Below are 22,332 nucleotides of genomic sequence, written 5' to 3'. Positions count from 1 at the left end.
TGCACTTAAAATAGAATATGTACAATGTACATATAAAATTTTGAAGAATGTAAAGTAATTATCTATATGTATATATGAGATTTTCAAAATATAATTCTTAAAATCAAAATTTCATAATCCTATACACATTTATACACCTACAAATCTGCAATACAGCCAAACTTCTGTTTTATATTTTTATTTTAAAAAAGCTCATATTTTTATTTAAGCCTTTTTTACTCATAATTCGAACTTTACTCTTACCGAGCAAGCTTTTGATATTTGAAAGAATTTGTTGTTTTGTATATGACAAATGAATATCTTAAAAATTGAATTACTGAAGTAAAAATCGATTTTACAACAAATCGATTCAAATCAATTTTAATAATTGAAAAATGAAATTAAATAGATTCTTCCCACACTCAGAGTTTTTTTTAGAATCGAACATATAAGCGATATTTCGAGGGATTCGATTTAATGAAGTTTCACTGTGCTTTATATTAGAAATATAAGAAATTAATTCATATTTGATTTTAAATCAAAAATAATGCATAAATGTGTTATAATTTCAGTTATTGCTTATTACTTTTACATATAGCATATGATATACAACTAAATATACTAAATTTTAATTATAAAATAAGACTACTGAATTTTATATAAATTGTACAGATAGTACTTTACTTGCACTTTCAGTCAGAATTTTAATACAATGTTGTAATTAAGTACAGAAAGTGTTGTCTTTTTCTTCCCTATATGTACAATTAAAATTAATTTATGCTTTGATGTATAAGTAATTAAATCAGTTTTTAAGAATATTACAAAATGTTTTTTACAATAACAACTATTCAATTTCATAATCTTTACTATTATATAGTCAATGAATTCCTCCTAATAATTATTTTGTATAATATTATTGTAATAAATCAATTTAATAATATTATTTTACTTAAAATAAATCTCGTAAATAAATCTTGAATTTGAAATTTAATTAATTTTGCATGTATAAAGAAGATTAAATGCTTATTATGTACGTTCTTTGAAGTAAGGTAGTAAAAAGATATTAAAATCTTCCAACTTTATAAAATTGAAATCGAAATTATATGTAATTAATTAGTATAGGAAATTCAAATTGTATTTGTTGTAATTGTAAATTAAAATGAGAACGAAAAAGATTATTTTTTAGTAAATTATGCTAATTTTAGATTATTAGAAATTTTAATTGAATATATTATTTTGTTAAAAAAAATCTGATGTGATCAATACATAACCGATCATTCCTAGACCGTTATTGTGTAGTTCATTTCTTTACAATTTTAAAGACACTAGTAAGCTTTCAGGTAACACTCCTCGAAAAAAGTAAATTTGGCTCTTAGTAGAGTTTGACTTCATACGAAAATTTTCGAATTTTCCCTTCAGTTTGGAAGGTAGGTAGCCTTCATTAAACTGATCCATAAGAATAAAGTTGTTGTGATAAATGATCATCCTATTGCTAAACTTTCGGCTACTCCAACTTGGTTTTTGAACTAATAATATAATGGCATTTAATCCTATTGCATTCATTTTGTCTGTCAGTAATTGCCAGTACAGTTTCCTGAAGAAGAAATCAACGATTACTAATTTGGTGCAAGCTACTTCACTCCTTTTAAATTATATGGAAGATGAGTGTCAGACGGACGTGATGATTTACACTGATTTTAGCAAAGCCTTTAAAATTTTAACTCATGACGTATAGTTTTTTCAAAGTTGAGGTTATTATAGGATTTCCCGACAATTTTGTAGATTGGGTTATAAAATGTTTGACCTCTAAAATAAACATCTAAAATAAAATAAAAAAATTATTAATAATTATCAAATTTAATAAAAATAAAGTTTCTATTTCTACCAAATTTCTAAAAAAAAGTTTGCAGCTAAAGAAAGGCATCTAAAATTAACAGAATCTCATCTGAAATAATTACTGCTTGGTATTGTTGGTTGTTTTTTATTTTACCCCTAAATATATGCAATAAAATTTTCTCAAAATCTCAAAAATCATACAATTCGTATAAGTTTGCCCCCGTCAATATTGCCAGTCATATTGTATTTCTATTTTCAGGAAAAATTTTTATAAAAGGGACTTTAGATCTAAACTTTTCCCTATAATAAACAAACATTATAAAATATTCACATAAATAAAAATATTTTTAAAAATAAACTTTCAATAAAATGTGACACGGTAACCGTAATCTCCGTAAAGTGAAATAATGTCGATTAAGGATATTTTATTCCTTTGGTAATACAAATTAAAAATTTTATTCTGTAAAATGTCATAAAATTATGTTTTAAATTCGAAAATATTTATTTTTATAACCAGTTTAGTTGAATAATTTATTATTTGAATGCAAGAAATTTAATAAGGATATTATGATTTATCCAAGTATCTACTCATAACTTCTAGCCAAAATTGAGTATATGAATAAATCCTGTACAGCATATTCTACAAAACTTAGCTCTAAGAATTTTGGGAATTCCTCGAAAATATTCTATTTTAGAATTTTTGTGTTTTATAGGCTTTAAATTTTAAAAATAATTTAGATATGATTTCATGGGGAATTACTTAATTGGTCGAGTTGCTAAACTAAAATAATTGTAAAGAGTTAACAAAATTCACAATAAGTATACCCTGCCATATATGGTTCAAATAGAGACCAGTATAATTTAATTAAAATTCTAAGCAAAATTGACGAGCAGAAACCGCTGCTGACTCAAATTTTCAATTCCAAGAGAGTTTTAATCATATATAAATTGCAACTACACTATTATTACTGCTGGAATAAATTTCAAAGTTCTGGAGCGGCTTGTCCTGGAGTTGAATGTACTGCTTGCCCTGGTACGTACAAGAATTTTAATTTTAAAATTAATTTCTGTTTACTATCAAAATTTTTCTAAATCAAAGTTATTTCCTATAATGTTGTTTTTAAACTATTTCTTTAAATGTCAGGAATTTTTGCAAAAATCCAGTGTAAAATTTTGATTTAAACTGGAAATTTTTTTTCACTAAAATTATCAATTTCTTCTACATCATTTACATTATAAATGTGTATATTAATATAATGTATTTGTGCATGAAAAGGATAATAAGATAAGCAATATAAAATAAATGTGTCTCCTATGTTACTTAAAACTCATTTATGGTATATAAAAAGCAAATACTAAAATAATCAGCAGACCGGAATACTTAAATAATAAATGGAATTTTTAAAAGCAATGACACTATATAGAGAAGAAGAAGTGGTAAGTCTAGAAGACTACGTACGAATGTATGTATATTTAAGAATATTTCGGAATATTATGTTTCATTTGACGACTCTATGGCATTGTGTTAAAAAATAAGAAATAATTTAAAGTTTTATTAAAACATTATGATGACAATTTTAGTGCAGCTTGAGTGTAAAACAAACAAGAAATTAATAAATAAATAAAAAAAAAAATTTCTTTCTTTTTTCCTTCATAAAACACAGATTGAACTAAATTCAACTCAAGTGTTATTCAATGGTGTCATCTATGTCATAAAAGCATTTATGTGTGTCGGATTTTTGTTAATTATTTAAAATATACAAATATAAAAATATGAGTGGACATTTCCGGCAAAAATGTTATTCTCGAACATAACATACATAAAATATTAAATATATTTAAATACATACTGGTAATGCGGGGAATTTTTGAAAACTTAGCTAAAATAATTACATTATACGTTAATGAAAAATCAAAGGGATTCGTCCTCTATTTGCCATAAGCATCAGCTTAGAACGAAATTTACACGAGAAGCCATTAAAATATAGTAAAAAAGGTCTGTCTAGAACGCATTTCTTGTAAAAAACGTAAAAAAACTCTCTCTGGAACGCAGTTTTAGCGATAAATCACTAAAATATGGTAAAACATCTGTGTGAGATGTAAAATACGCGAAAAATTATAAAAATATCGAAAAACGTCTGTCTCGAACGTAATTTTTGTAAAAAATCATTCAAATATGGTAAAATGTCTGTCTACAACGCAGTTTTAGCGAAAAATCGTTAAAATAGGTAAAACCGTCTGTCTGGAACGTAAAATATGCGAAAAATCTTAAAAATACGGAAAAATGTCTATCTGGAACACAGTTTTAGCGAAAAAACGTTAAAATAGAAAAAAGCGGAACGTGATAAATTTCGTTAGAATCTTAAAATATTTCTAAATTCACATATGAAAATTCATTTAAAACAAAACTATTCAACAACATTGAGTATTTCTTTTATAGTTAATTATATTAATTAAACTAATCTTACACAGAACTTCTTATATTCCCAATATTATTTTTAATATAATTTTTTCAGTAAAAACAAAATATAATTACAGTTCTCGAAAAATATACCCACTATCTTAATTTAATTTGTGAAATTAACGCAATAATAATATATTTACAATATATTTTATTTAGATCTACTATATAACACTTAACTTAATATATCAAGATAAAGAAGAGAAAAAACTCTTGACCCAATGAATTTTATACGAGCATCATGTTCCTCTTCTCAAAATCTTTATGATTTATTAAAAGGGAAGAAACTCTTAAACAAGTAAATTAATACAGCAATAATGATATACAAAAATATATGCATACAAATGTAAATATTTATTTATGATGATTTCTGTAATTTATTTTCTTATTCTTAACTTTATTTCTGTTTTCTTGAGGACCCATTAAAATACATTTTGTATATAAACACATAATATTTTCCTATACCCATCCTAATGTATGGGTATGGTATGTTTTTACCTCCACATAACGAGAAGAAATCTTGGTATATGTTTCTTAACTATACCACAAATCCTTAAAAAGATATAAATTTCAAAATGAATGTTTCATATTAAAAATGAAATATTACAATTTTTTTGTACATACAATAATATTTATGTATACGAGTACACATTTACATACTCGTACATAATAATATTTACATTTGAATGAAATTTGATAGACTTAAGAGACAAGCCTTAAAAATAATAATTGAACTATTTTTCTACATTTCTTAATATTTCATAGTCTAATAATATTTAAAAAAGGACACTTGACATTAATATTTTCTTTAAATGTATTGATTCTTTTTTAAAGGAAAAGAAACTTAAAATTCTCGAATTTTAACTTTGACGCTAAATGAAACAATTCTATTTTAAGATTGTTATGTAAAAATTCACAAAACTGAAATAAATTTTAATTGTAAAATTTTTCTAAAAGAATTTTGAACGCATTAAATTTAAATTTCAATTATGTACTTTTCAATTTCAATTTCAAAAACAATATTGCAAGAAAACTATTTTTCAGACTCTTTATAATTTTATTATGCAACAATTTTGAGGATTTTCATTTTATCTTTAAAATAATTATGTATTGAGCAATTATTGAGCATATTGAGCACTTTAAAATTTTAAATACAAATAAATTATCTTACAGTATAACACTACTATAAACAACATATATTATGTACTCATTTTATCCTTATGTTATTCTATCTTAATATCATCTAACAAACTATAAGATCCTTTTAAAATCAATATTAAATAATACAATAAATATGTATACTAAAATAAATAAACCACAGATTACATACATATATTTTGTATAAATTCATATTATTATATTATATATATATATATATATATATGTTATGTATTATATAAATGCACTACTTATATAAAATTATTGAACCAATTATTATAGCTTTGTGCTTTTTGTGAAATTTGTCAATATTTCACACACTTTGCATTGAAAACTAAATATTTTTTCTGTGGTTTTTATATTGGTTCATATAATATTGGTCTAAAATTTAAGACTTTAAAATTTTTCCATAATATATATTATATATATATACATATATATTCAATATTAAAATATAATGTTGCAATAATTAATAGCCTCCTACTTATTATTTTGTATAAGTGTAATCTGTTTAAGAGAAAGGAGTCAAAATTATTGTCAAGGGAGAGCAAACTAATCACAATTCAGTCTTGCAAAATGTTGTGAATTTTTTCAAAAATTTCTTGATATATTCATAAATTTTATTTAAAAATCTAATAGATAAAGAAAATTTGATCTAAAATTATTAACTTTTTCTTGCAGCGGTCGAAATGAGGCGTAATAGAGCACAATACCATCCCGGAACTTCTAAATAATTTTAAAATTATAATTCTAAAAATGGATTGTTTAATGGATAAAAGGCTAAAAATTAAAGAAAAACTCTTGAAAAATACTTGAACAATATAAGAATAAAATGGTGAAGCAGAGACAGCCCCTAATTTACCTACTGATTTCTACTACACTAGTAGAACCTAGTACATCAAAGGAGCCCATTTTTTAAAGCTAGAGACATATTTATTTTATTATATTTAAATACTGATGCATTTCAAACCATCCCAACAGTTTTAACCACTTCAACAACTACATGTATAAGAGTAGAAAATTATTAACTATAACAAAAATCTTATATTTAAAAATATTTAAAAAATTCGGAGAAAATCACGAAATATATGAATTAAATTCAAATAAATTTAAATTCCAAAAATTAAAATTAGAAAAAAATTTTACTCAAACCAAATCGCATGATAATGTTGGTTGTAAATTTATCGAATATGGTAAAACTCATATAATCTTCACATAAACTACTCCATTTAAACATACCTTGCTAACATACCTCGAATACCCACCACGTATACCATATACATATACACATATTACACGCATTTTAATGTTTCCATCTATTTGTATCTATTAACAATTTGTTTATAATAGAGAAACAGGATTACCGTGCAGAACAAAAGAACTAACCACTTTATAAATTAAAGTTCAAATTAAAATAAAAATACGCACCTACAAATAAACCTATACATGATTAAGTATGTTTTTTAACAATTAACACTTTTGAACTCCAATATATACAATATTACAAAAGTTTTCAATCGAAAAGGTTTTTTGCTACATAAATTTATAATTACTGATTAAACCCATTTAATTTACAATATTACACCTTAAATTTGAATTTGAAATTATTCCACCTTTATTTTTGTATTAAGTACTTGCAAAAAGCGAATTTTAAGTAGGGGATATGGTGAGTTTTATATTACAAAAACGAAGGGGGAGTGGAGGTGTTTAAACCACATTTAAATCGCCTTTAAAATGAACTTTTTTTTCAATTTTTCTACTGAATTTTAAAAATTTATTATAAATTAAATATTTGGTATTACAGAAATTTTTAAATTTAAAGCCATACAAGATGGTGCTTAAGCATTGCAAACTTGAAACTGGAAAATATAAAATAAGCGAACCTTCTTTCAAACGTTACATATGTAGTAAATAGAGCTGTTATTATCGGTATAATTAGATCTATTATAGAACGTAAACACAATTCCTCACAACTCACAACGTTATAAGTAAAATCAAGAAAAATTCTTATGATTTTTCAAAAATTTCCGGCCACCCTAAAAAATATAAATTTTTGTTCAGAATCGAATTCATAGAGTAAATGTAAACTCTTTGTGCACACTTCTGTCTGTCTCTCTATTAAAGCACAAATTTGAAATGGAAAGACATTTGGAGCTACTAGTGTAAATTATTTTGAATAATTCACAAGGCCTTTGCAATACGATTCTAAAATAAAATTCAACAAAATATCATAGTGTTTTGTTTAAAAAATCGGTCAAATATATTTTATTGGCATTGAAACTGCGATCAGGTCTGCTTTTATATGACATTTCATTTATTATTGAAACCAATAGATTTAATTTTAATAAAATATTCAATAAAATTGCAATAAATTTAAAATAGATTTTTTTTTTCCTTTTGAATTTAATTTTTATTTACTCTTATTTATTTTATATTTAAAATGAATTAAAAATAATCAAAATAATGTTTATATATGCATGACTCTATAAATTTTAGAAAATTAGTTAAAACAGAAATTAATTTTTTTGTGTGCGGTTGACCTCAGAATCAGCTAATTTCAAAAGCATGATATATTTACCTATACATATATGAAATTTAATTACAATTAATTTTTTAAATAAACAATAAATCAACCAGGCATAAAAATTAAAACAAAATATTGTTAATGATAATATTTAATTATATTAATTATATAATTAATATAAAACCATAACTACATATGTATTTAAATGTAAGTATTATGTAAAATTCATTAGAGTATATGCATAATTAGAATTTTCGTTGTTACTTCTTAAAAATTTTTCTTTTGTTCAATTAAATTTCTCTCCTTTTCCTTAATACATCGTGCAAGAATTCTAAAATATCAAGAAATTTGGACCACACTCACTTTATGAGTAGATGATATAATATGATATTCATTCACTTTCTTCAGTATTTAAATTGTGAGTAAATGTGTGACACACACAATCAGGAGAGAAAAGTTGAGTTTGAAAATTGAGCCTATTACATTTTCACCCCCATTTCTAATAAAAATTCATTCTTTTCACTTAATTTATTTTATTAAGAACTAAAAACCTTAATTTTTACAAAATTATAAGATTAATAATTTATTTAGTAAAAAATTGCATACCACTAGGCGTAATACTAAAATTGTATTAAAAGCATTTTTACCGATCGTATTCTGTACAATAAAGGAAGTTATATATAATGGCATAAATTTTCAAATGTCGAGCTTCACGCGAAAATAGGGAAAATAAGCGTATAACATGGAAGATTGCTAAATAAATTATTTTAAGCGAGATACTATTCTATCGGTTGGTGTGCGTACTCATGTATCTTAATTTCAGTTCATGTGATTTTGATGAAAATTTATATCTAAATTTAATTTGGTATGTAACTGCTTGAATTACCTTTTAACGGATTGATAATGAACGAGATTGATGATGATTCGGTTCAGAAACTGAACAAATTTTATTATAAAAACTGATTTTACATTTTTTACTTTATCTTATTAATTAATTAATGGGTTATCTTGAAATTTAATATTTAGAACCAAAACTAAATGAAAAATTTTTCAAGTAATTGGAATAACATAAAGTGAACCTCTATTAAGAGCCAATTTTCTAAGTATGTTTACTAAAAGCCCTAGTGTTCTTAAAAATTTATAAGTATTTAAAGGGTAAGTATTTTCGCTAAATTTGTATGTATTTTCGCTAAATTAGACAACATACTTTGTGGTCGATTACGTGCCAATCATATCAAATTTTTTTACAATAATATTAAAGGGAAAATTTTATTTTATCTTAAAATCTTTAATAATAAATAAGTAATTTAAAAATTTATATTACATCCAATGCTAAATAAATATTCAATTTCGAGGGATCAAATGATTTTCAAATTTCTCAAAAAAGTTATAAAAATCTCATACACATTACTATGTAATAAAATAAAGAAACTTTAAATTTACATAATTTTAATTTTCTTAAGTTTTTATTTCATTAAATTCCGATTAAATCAACTTAAACAATAAAACATGAGGATAAAGAAAATCTTCCTCACACGTAGTACGTATACGTAAAACAAAAAAGCTTTTACTCGCCCTTTTTTACTATTCCCATTCCGCCTTCTCTCCACCCTCCTTAAATTAATTCTATGTTTATATTTAATGAAGGTACTTACATTCATTCACGTATTTCAATTTTACGATCATGAATATGTGAAAAGGTTAATCTATTTAATTGCTAAAATAAAATAATAAAAAAAAAAGTAGAAAGATTTTCTTTACTAGTACATAAAACTTCTCTCCGAGAGATGAAGAGAATGAAAAAAAAAAAATCCAATTTTAAAAATACCCAAACACATACACAATAAAAAGAGAAAAAATTTTATATGCGCCTATGTCTCTTTTATAAAATAAGGACGAAATGTTTTATTTCTTTTCTGCTAAAATAAAAATAAGAAAACCTTACCAAGTCATATATTTTTTTTTTTTTGAAAACCGAGGTCGTTTTATATATCTTTTTTTTTTTTTATTTTTTCATGCATGGAATAAGTAAAACCTTGAAAGTCCTTAAAGAAAATCCTGCACATGAAAAGAAAACAACATTATTTATTAAACTATAAGCAAATTCACACTAAATGTATAAAAATTTAATTTATATTTTGAGTTTTACTCTAAGACCTGCTATATATGATACTTTAAAAATCTTCTTTAATAAAGGATTTAAGTTTTTTAATTTTAAAGAACGTTCTAAATAAAAGACAGTCTAAATAATTAAAAATATCGCCCTGTTATGAACTCTTAATTAAATTTTAAAAATTTTAGTTTTTTGTTAGATGTGAAAAACAATTTTGGCCACGTGACAAATGCCACGTTTTATTTGAATAAGGATCATATTACTAAACAACTTGAATAATAGTTAAGAAATTTATAGACTAACAGTTTCCGAAATTTAGTACTCTATTAATTGATTATTAAATGATAAATAAACAGATGATACTGCAATTACACACAGCGGCACAAAACTGCCGTTTTGAAGTGATAAAATCCCTCGTACAAATCAGGCCAGTCCGTATTTGTGCGTTAAAAATAAAGCCGGCCATTAGAGTCATTCCGTCTTTTTGAGTAACACGTCATATCTTGCTAGAAATAATGTCACGTCCAGCAATGCTTGTCTTACCCAACTGGAAAAATCTTTCTTTCTGCAGAACCGACCACTTAAAGAGGTAATGAAAAAGTGTTTCTTTTTTACTAAAAAATCCACGTGACATAACGGATCATCCACGTGGCTGTGACATAACGGATCAAAACGAAGTCTCTTCTTGGTCGCTTATTTACCCAACGGTCAGTGTTCTGTATAAACTCCCACACTCTGTGACTTCTTGACATTGTAATGAGTGCCCTCGTTTTATTACGGTCGTATATTTAGGCCACATTTTTTTTTACGCCTCACATAAGACAAAAAATAGTTGATAGTTAAACATGTCTGTTTTTTGAAAAATTCTAAAAATAAATCTCTGTTCAAATAAAATTAAAGTTATAAAACATAAAAATATCAACTTTAAAACTTCTTATAAATATTCTTATAATTAATTATAAATCTTTTAAAGTTGACTTTGTTCCTCTTTTGTATACAATTTATTAATAATATAACAGTTTTTTATGTGTGTGCACCTTTATATATTCCTGTAGCTTCTAACTCTTAAAAAAATCCCAAATAAATAACTTATTTATTTATTATTTTAAAATTTATTTGCATATTATGGTAATTATTTATGAAATATATCAGTATATCTGCTACGTATATCAGCCTCATATATTCACCTTTACCCCTCCCCCCCTCGCTCCTTCCCTGGTTTTAATTATTCAACTTATATGATTTATTACAATAAAGGATAAAGGATTGTCTGTATCTTATTGACTTTTAAATTTCTACTTTATTTGTATATATTTTGTATTTTTGTTAAATAATAATGAAAACTATATGTATCTTTATATAAGTATATTGTTATAATAAATATATATATTTATATGACACTGTTATAAATGTCATATGTAAACAAATATTATTTAAATAAAGATTAATTTAAAAAGTAAAAAACGAAAATAAAATTTACATAATTTATAGGCCTAGTGGAGCGTATATATGTACTCGAATATATGAAGATTGTATATAATATATATATATATGATATATGTATAATTTACTTTTATCATTTTATGTACTTAAATTCCTAGTAAAATTTAATTTTAAATTTGGTTTATTTTGATTGCTATATAAAATTATATGTGCTCCTTTATAAATCTTTAAATATGTTACTTAAGTATTTAAGTAGATTTGAGTAACTATTGTCAGTAACGTTAGAACAAAATGTAAATTTATACACGTACGTAAATACAGTTGAAGTCTATATTTAGCTCTATATATATATCATAAAAATTTGTAAGAATTTCGAATATGTAACTTATGCCCCTATATTAGCCTATTTTAAAACTACTTGAACTATATGAAATATGCTGAGCGTGCTGATAATAACTTAATACTTTTCATGAAACTTTTAATTAAAAGCAATGCGGAATTCAAGCATCAAGTTATTTTAACTCCCGCATGATAAGTGAAAAAATTCCCGCGTGATAAATGAAATTTAAATATCTCATAGAGAGCAAAAGCGAAATGAAAGTTTTATGGAAAACTCTTCCATTTGTAATCTTCCAAAGCATTTTTAAATGGAAAATTGTTTTTACTTTTAATATGAAATAATAAATTTACTTATAAACAATTTGCAATTTAATTTTAACTGAAAAAATTTTCTATTTTTACAAGGAAAAATTGCCTTTGTTAAGTTGAGACTTAATTTACTCGATTTTTCGATTTCTTAAATATTTCATAGGCTCGAATATTTTATAAACTTAAGTATACTGTAAGCTTTTCATTGAGCTGTGGAGTTCTGTCAATGAATTTTGAAATTTTTAATAAAGAAGCAATAAAATTCATCACAATTCTATACAGAATTCCCGAAATCTAACTGATATACAAAATCAAGCTCATCAAAATGATAAACACGGTTTCTTAAATTAAGCAGTAAACAAAATTAAATTGAAATTTCCAACAAAAATAAAAAAAAAATCTTTACAATTCGCTACTTTTCCCAATTACTATTATACTTAACTTAAAAAAGGACATAATTCTTAATTAAAATAAAAGAAGGAAAATAAGGAAATCGTTTTTAAATATTATTCTAATTTCCTTTGTTCTTAAAATGCATTTTTACATTGTGTTTCACTTGCAAGAAAACAAAGCAAAGCCAAAAAAAAAAATAAAATCTTACAAATTTCCTTTTAGTGTTTCACATTGAATAATTCAATTTATCAATTATTTCTATATAGAAAAAGGACATTTTTTTTTTTACTAATTTCATTTAAGGACAATGAACGAAAATGCTATTGAGGCGCACTCTATAACAATAAGACACAATGAAAAACATTAAACTAGGGATACAGGAGAAAAAAAAATTATTTTTTTGCTTCAATTCTTGAGAAAAGTTTTTTAACGCAACAACAAAATAAAATGAAAACCAAAAAAAATAATTTTTTTTTTTTTGCGTGTTTCCTTGTTTATTCCTTCAATGAAAGTTTTAAGATCCTTAAGGTTAAGTTTTATTTAACTTTTTCACTTCCTTATTCTTACAAAATTTTTTAATTTTTTTTGCTTTATTTTTGTTAAAATATACTTAAATTCAAGTGATACACATAATATGATCCTTAACATAATGTTCATAGCTTTATACCATTACGTATTACAAACATATAAGTATAATTATAGGAAATATAGGATAAATTTAAAAACAACTAGGATTTATTTGTGAACGGGTAAATTTTTATAGGGAAATTGAAATTAATTGAGAATTAATTAAAGAAAATAAAGTCACGAGTTTAAAATATGTGAGAAGCGAGTTCAAAATATCAGAGTTTAAATATTAGAGTCATGCTGTCTCTAATCAAATAGTCAAGTCAAGATAGTTTGAAGAAAGCCCGACTCAATAAATTTTAAATGTGAGATTAAAATTCGTGGTGCCAATGCTTTCGGGTTTTTCACTCAGGAAATCAATTTTTGTCTGCATGAAACTATACGTATAATTGTGAATTAAAATACTTTAATAATAAACTTATACTTCTGATATTTTCTATTCCTCAAAACCATGAATTAAATGAATTTAAAATTGTTAATAAAATTTAAATATTTTTACATAAATAATAAATTTGAAAAGTTATTCGAAAATTTATCAGACAAGAATCTTACAGCAGAACTTTAATAAACCAAATTACAAAATTACAGAGTACGTTTAACTTATAGAATCCAAAAATTTAACATAGATATGGAAAAATCTTAAATATAAATACAAAACTATTTTAATATTATACAAATTACGAAAATTCTTATATATTACAAGTATACCATACAAGTATAACAAAACCCGTCTTATAAGACATCCTTAGAACATTATAAAACAATTTTTCTTTGGAAAAAAAAATATTTTAAATTTCATGCTGTATCATTCTTAACATATTACTTAAGCATAATGCATGCAAATTATATTTCACTTTATTTTAAATTTAATTCAAAATTTTGCATAAAACTTTTCTAATTTAATTTTTCAAACAAAAAACTTTTCAAACATGACAATTATTTAATTGAATATTTTCACATAATAGAAGAAAATCATTGCATTCACAATATGAACTTTTCTATAAATATTAAATATCAAAAATTATAATTTTATTAAAAATTCACAATGCTTACGTAATGATTATTGTGATTACAAGTTTTTAATATTTGAACTTAAAAAGTTTAAGTAATTAATTTTATTCTTTAGTTTGAAAATTAATTTTACTGTTAAAAAATTTTTAAGTAAAGAACTTCAATAATATTAAATTTGGGGCAAATATTCGAGAGGCGCTGTATGTTCATAAATTTCATATAACATTCTAGAAGTATAATTTGTAAAACCAGAATGAAAACGGTGAACGACAACGGCGGACGATTTCCGTTGTTGGCCCAGAAGCGTAACAGTAACAGAAGCGCAATATTAAACTACACAGCATTTTGCATATATCACACAGACACAGGCGGTAAAAAAAAAGGAATATAGGTGATTAAATTTGAGGCGGTAATTTCGTTTGACACTGGAAATTTCCATTAGACTTAAGATATGTTAATAATGGCTTGAAATATAATATCTAAACGTTATTTTCGCGATTTCAACCTGACAAAGTGAAAACGCGGCTTGCGTTTAAAAACGTGCTAATTGAATCCTTTAGATTTTGAATAGATAAGGGAATGGCAGTATTTACCAAGCTAGCAACCATTTCAGAGGTGTTATTTAAATTTTTATACCAATTAAGCATTAATTTGTAAAAATTCTTTAAAAACTATGTTTAGAATGTAAAATATAATTTATTATAAATATTTAATTTTTTAAATGAACGACCATTGTAGAAAAAATAACTTTTGACAAGTGCAATATACTAGTATAAATCTATAAAGTACTACAAATGCAACTTTTTCCAATATTTTATTTGAGAATATGCAATTTTACGTGTAAATTGTATACGAATAAATAAATAAATGAATGAAAAATTGTCTCAAATATAAATATTTTTTATAACTGACTATATAAAACGGACAAATACCGTGGTATTTTTTATTACTTCAAATTTTTTTTAATAATAAAATTTCATCAAATGATATGGAAATAATCCTATGTTTACTATGCATTTTAAAATCCAATATACGAGTATAAATGTACGCTTAATTATCCTATATACAGCTGAAAATATTATGTATATTAAGACACACATGTATATTAACACATTGTAAAGTAATAAAATATATCATGCGAAAGGATAATCGAAACAATAAAATATTTAATTTATTTGTTTAATGATGTTATACTTAAATCCAATAATATTGTTAAAATTTTTGGCTGAATATAACAGAAAAATATATTATTTTGATATTTTATTATACAGTCAGTGAAGCTGATAATTTTTGAGAGCTCACCAAACATTTAAAATTGAAATTCGGCAACAACCTGAAAAACCCGATAAATATTAGACGAAACGAGTCTAATTTTTACGAGAATGATAACCAAGCTCTTCTTCAAAACAAATTGTTATGCGTCAAAGAACAGACCACAGTGCTGAAACCACTTGAATGCTAACATGCTCCGCATTCTTACCTCATATCATTGCGACCATAATATTTAATGGTCTTACACGTCTAGTTTTGTGTCAAACTAAAAAAATTTTCTCTTGTTTTCTCTATTATGTTTCTCTACCATGCGATCATGGATTTCGCTTCCACTTTAGTCAGATTTCTGATTACATCGACTGTTAATCGAACTGGAAATTCGACACCATATGTCAATTTTTCAACGAAATAAGACAAAATTTTTAATTTTCATCAATCGTGACTGAAATATAAACTAATAAAGAATAGGCTATTTAAAGAATTAAAGATTATTATTAAAAACACAAACCAATTCGTATTATATGTATATTTAGTTCGTGTTCATAATAAACTTGTTATGGTGGACATTGTGTTATTCAATTACGTTAAGTGAAAATATTAAATTATTTTAAACAAATAATTGCATGAAAATTAAAGCTAACTTTTAATACACTCTGTACCTTAACTTCAACAATTAATAAATTTCAATAATATTTTATTTTTTTAAGCCATTTTATATCAATATCGTCGCGATTTTATTTTTAATATCATTAAAATAATTTGCATTTATTATACAAATAAAATTTTTAATTTCTTCTTTATTATTTCATGTGAATTATTTTTTAAAACTGTTTGTTGTTTATGAAATTTTTCAACTTTTCAACTTAATGAATTTTATTTTAATTTTTTTTTTTTTTTGCATATGATACACATTTCAACACATTTTATATAATAGACTATGCTTATGCAATGTAAAAATATTTTGGTTTAATTTTAATAGTGTAAAGTCATGTAGGAACATAATTATTATGTAAATTAAGTTTAAAGTTAAAAGAAAAAAACAATAGTTTTAAAATTACAAATTATGCATGTACAAGAGTGCAATAATTATTATATGCGGTATAAGTGATTTAAGTGTAATATTTAAATTATTATTTAAAAAGTATTTATTTAATAAGGGACTTTTCACTTTATTATTACCAACATATTGTTATTTAAGAGGAAACCGAAAAAATTAAATTATTAAAAAATAATATAAGAATAAATTTTTTTTAAATTTTTAAAAATTTACATTAGGTTTTGCGTATTGTTACTCAAATATTAATCAACTTGGTCATTCTTACTTGTGGAATGTAAATAGTTACTTGAATATCAGTAACGATCATCAGTCGATTTCATCTACAATCTTAAAAAATTTGTAAATGCAAAATTTGCTTGCTACTTTTGGAAATCTATTTTATTATAGATTTTCTTCTAAATTACATAATATTTTTGAATATGTACGCCTGAGTACTTTATTGAACTCAAATGATTTTTTACTCCACAATTTATCCATTTCACCAATAATTACAAATAAGAACTGACCTATTCCATTTTAATTTCAGAAATTCATCACATTAAAATTCGAAATTCATAAAGCCAAACGAATTATGTTAAAGTACGAAAAATTTAATTTTTCAACTAAAAATTCCTCAATCTTAAATCCTGAAAAGGAAAATTAAATCAAAGAAAATCCTTTCAACAAAGGTCATTCCACTATCACACTATAACAACATAATTATTCCAGGATAATAAACAAAATCTTCATTCATTTAATAATTAAAGAGAAGAATTTGTACTAACATAAACACTTTCTGTTCTCGTTTGTATGTATGTATATGCATAAAAAGAAACAAAAAAACAACAACAACAAATTTCTCATTATCATTTTAATTTTAAGAATTTCTTTTCAACCTTTTTTTGTTTTGTTGTCCGACATTACGGAAAAATTAAAATTTTCACTTAAATTCAGGATATTGCCTTAATAACTGATTTTTTTTTTCTTTCTTCTTTTTTTAGGATATGCTTAATAAAGGTATAGAAAGAAAAAAGAGAGAAAATATTTTAGTTGTAATTTTATTATACAAGGACAAGAAAGGTACACACAAAAAAAAAAACAAAAAGGATAATAAACATATTCGAATAGGAAATACTAAAAAGGTAATTGGCTTAAGGTGAGATTATGTTATTGCTATGATACGGAAGAAATTATTTAAATTCATTTTTAACAAGTCAGCACACAGATTTTTCCTTTTTGCTTTTAGTTATGAATAAAAAAGGTTAAAAATATGCAACTTGAATGTTTTCGCAACATAAATTACAATATTGCAATTTTTTTTTGTACTTTTAAAATATTAAAATTAACAAAACAATTTATAAAAATTATCAATATTGTTGGAATTTCAAAGAAAATTAAGAAATTACTTACCGCATCTCTTAGATCATTTTTGTTCTTTAGTACCCGAACTATCAGAAAATCTCCATATTTTCAAAATATTATTCTTTTTCTTACAATTCTTACATCTTTCAGTCATTTTTAAGTCTCAGAATCATCAAACAGCCGGCATATTCCTCAAATTTTAACTGCAATTATTTTTAATATCATCCGATTTTTAGTTGAATTCAAATTTTCAATGCCTTATGCATTTTTTCTAAAATTTTCACTTCTTAAAGCTTCTGTCTATTTTTATCCTTCTTTCCAACAAAATTTGAATCCACTAAAATGAAATTATTTAAAATTTTATTAAAATCTAGAATTTACAATAAATTTAAAATTCAATATTAAATTTTGCTAAAAATTCAATGATATAAAGATTAAATTTTATTTTTCTTTAAAATTTTTAAAATAATTCCTATAAAATGTTGCTTCAATTTAAATATTATTATGGGTTATAATGGAATTTACAAATTGTATTTTCGAATTGATTTGTTTTTCTTATGCGACCTTCTCGCTTCATGCTGCCTAATGTAATATCCGACAGATATTACACTAGATAGTATGAAGCGACAAAATTTTAAATCTATTAAATTTAGATTAAAATCTGAGCTTCTTACAGAATTCCGACTTTTATTCTATTTTACTAAAAATTTATGAATTTTTCATTTCATAAGTGATCTTTTAAACCTTTCATACATTTTTATATAAAACATTTTCTGTTTACTTTTAATTTAACTTCATACTTAAGTTTCAATTTCATTTTCTGCTTATTTTTACAAAACTTTTTTTTTAATTCACTTAATTTATAATCTTGAACAAGAACTACTGTTATACTTAGTTACCACGTTATAATTATTTTATAGTCTTACAACATTTAAAATGAAGGTATACAAAGTTTTAAAGAGCATAAAACAAAAAAAAAAGTTAAAACTTAATTATGATGAATTATTGCAACTTAGGAGATCAGCAAACATTCCTTTTTTTATATACTTATACGAGTATGTAAAAGGATAATGCACAATACTAGTTTCACTTCAACTATTAGTACTCTGCATATATTTTCATTTTAATATTTTTCATTATGTATGAGCAATATTGTAGTGCGTCTCCATATACTACCATAGTAATATAGATAATATTATAAAGTTTGTCATTGTTATATTTTAAAACCAGAAGGCTAAATTATTTTAATGCTGGTCGTAAACTATAAAACTATATCTATACCTACATACATATATATTATGCAAATATCAAAGCATAATTCCTTTCAGAATGTATATAATATTACATGGGCTTGATGAAATACTGGACATTAGTAACCATATACAGAATCCGCATACATATATATATATATATTTTTTATAATAACAATGAGAAATTAAAATAATTTTCAATTAAAAATATGCAATCCCTTTAAAGGATAAAATAGTTAATTTAAATATGTTTTTTTTTAGAATTTTTCTGTTGTTCATGACAACGGAGGTTAAAAAGGATATTTTATTAAAGGTTACACAAAATATGTATATACATATGTATACGTTGTAATAGAAAAAAAATTTTTGGAGTTGATAATGAATGAAAAGGACATTTAAGTTATTATAATATAGTAATGGAACACGCACCTACGTCACCCAGTTTTATCTACTGATTAATATCGACTATATGTACTGCATCTAAAATTTTAATAATTATTGTGAATAATTTTGTTCTAATTAAGTATATTCATGTAAATACATACCTATTTGAATATTATATTTAAATCTATAATATTAACGAAAACTGAAACTACCGGGAAATGATAACTTTTCTAATAAACTGTACTCGCATTGTGCTTCAATTATTACTCTCCAGCCGATTCCTTTTGTTCGCTTACATTATTGTTTGCTTCAATATAACTAAAATACAAATTATGGATTATTTTTTAATAATTTTTATAATAATTTTAAAAATAATAACAAATTTTTTGTATCCATACTATTAGAAGGGATTTAGTTAATATTATTTATTCACATAAAGTGTTGAATTATCTTCTCCATTAATCTTTTCAGATTTTCATCTCAAAATTTTCGGATAATTATTAGAAAATTTTTTAAAGGAACTGTAATATAGCCAAAAATAGGCTATTGAGGAAATATTTCTAAAACCAATTATTCGTCATAAATGAAAATTTTCAAACCTAATAGCAAAATTAGTATTTTATGGGCAAACAAAATAGTTTACGGCAAAAATCATATAATAATTTCGTATAAAAAATCTGATTAAAATCTAACTACATATCATAAAAAATTGATTTTTTCCAATAATTCAAAAAAATTATAGCATATTTTTTTTAACTAAAATGACATTCCATTAAAAATTGAAGCTAAAGAGGAAAACAATTTTATGGGCAATAATAATTTGCACAGGTCAAACTATACCAAATAATATTTCATTGCACACCTTTCAATTGGTATGATCTTATTTTTTTATTATGTAGTAACTAAAATAACTAAAAAAATAGGTAATTTATACAGGGTTATCTTTTTATTATAAAGGATATCCTTTTAATTTATGTTGTATAAAAATGATTGAATATAAAAACCTTAAAGCGACCATATTATAAAACTTTCCAAATTTCCTACAATAATTTTTTGACTTTTTACTCTCTCTCTTTTTAGGAAAAAAAAAAAATATAGAATTTTTATTAGTCTAAAAAGAACATTTATTTTTTCGTCCCAAATAATAAACTGGGCATATAATAAAAGAAGGTTCATGATATCATAAAATTATATTTTAAGTGAAATAAACTCAAAAATACAAAAAAAAACTACAAGAAAAAACAGATTAAAAATATTTCAAAATATTATAATATTCGTCCAAAATTGTGAGAGAGAATGAGATAGATATAAAAATTGAGAAACGGAAGAAATCCTTTCAAATATACTTTAGCATATTCTTATGTTATGCAAATTAAAGGATATATAATAATCTTCTTACAAATATCCTTTTTTTTAAAAGTTCAGTTTATTTTTCTATTTTCCATTTTCTTTCTCTTCTTTTATTCTCCAAAAAAAATTAAAGAAATCAAAATTATTTTCATTTTTTTTTTTTTTGAAAAATCTTCGAATTCAAACAACTCAACTCAATTTAACTTGTCTAACGTATTAAAGAGCACTACTTAGCTTCATAATATAAAATTCCTTTAAAAATTCTTTCCAAGAATAAAAAATAAGGGCAAATGAGAAATGTTGCAATTATTTTTTATTTTTATAATATAATTATTAGGTTATGTGATTCCCAAAAAATAAATTTCCATATTTTCTTTAAGGAAAATTCTTTCAAAGGTAAAAAACCTTTGCAAAAAAATTTTATAAAAAAATAATACAGTTATTCTTGATTATAGAATTGAACGATGAGTTCAATTTTAAGGATTTTTTACATTGAACTTAAAATTTGACTGTAAATCACAAAAAAGTTAATAATGATAATAAAGATTAAAAAGGTTATAACTTATTTAAATCTAAATTTTTGAAATATTATAAGGTATACGATTTTTATGTAAAATAATTGTATAATACTAAAGTATTGGAATTAATCGTTAATACTAAATTATTATAAGATTATTGAAAATTTTGAACAAATAATTGCAATATAAAATATAAATATACTATAAATCATTAAACAAAATATTATAATTTACAAAAAATTAAGAAAACGAATTTTTTAAATAAAGTTTAAAAAATATTGTATGAATATAAGACATAATAAAAAATTAATCTTAATCTAATTAATCATATTAAAAATGATTGAGAAAAGATGGGATCAAATAAAACTTATTTTCTATTATTATCAAATTATTATCAATATTGATTGATTCTAATTTTGCACAAAATTATTATTGTAATTATAATCTTAAAATTATTAATTTCAATTATTGATTTTAATGGTTCTACATTTTTTTTTCAAAATTATAGCATGGCTTTCTTTCTGAAAGAAAATTAAAAAAAAAATAACAAATTAACTCTTGCATTAAGAAAATTATTTTAGAGCAATTAAATATTTTAAAACAAACTTTAGTTAATAGTTATTTGTGTTAGTAGTTACTAAGTGAAAGACCTTTTCTACTTATTTCCTAAAAATTGTCAAGCATAATGAATTTTCTTATTTTACATGAACAGTTTTCTAATTATTTTTAATGCTTTTACTTCAAAGCCAAGAACAATGTAAGTTTCAAGCTTTTCAATATAAATTGTTATTAATTTTAGTGTGCTACATTACAAAACATTTCTTTACCATAAATTTATTATAATTAATTTCATTTAAAAAAAATCTGTTAAAGTCTTAACATTTTCATTTAAATTTAACATTTTTCATTTAACATTACAAAAAAAAAAAAAACAAATACATAATCGTAATACTTCCTTTCTATCAAA

The sequence above is a fragment of the Condylostylus longicornis genome, unplaced genomic scaffold (assembly GCF_029603195.1).
Source record: "Condylostylus longicornis isolate FDR11 unplaced genomic scaffold, ASM2960319v2 ptg000022l, whole genome shotgun sequence".
Taxonomy (NCBI): domain Eukaryota; kingdom Metazoa; phylum Arthropoda; class Insecta; order Diptera; family Dolichopodidae; genus Condylostylus; species Condylostylus longicornis.
This window is presented reverse-complemented; position numbering follows the sequence as displayed.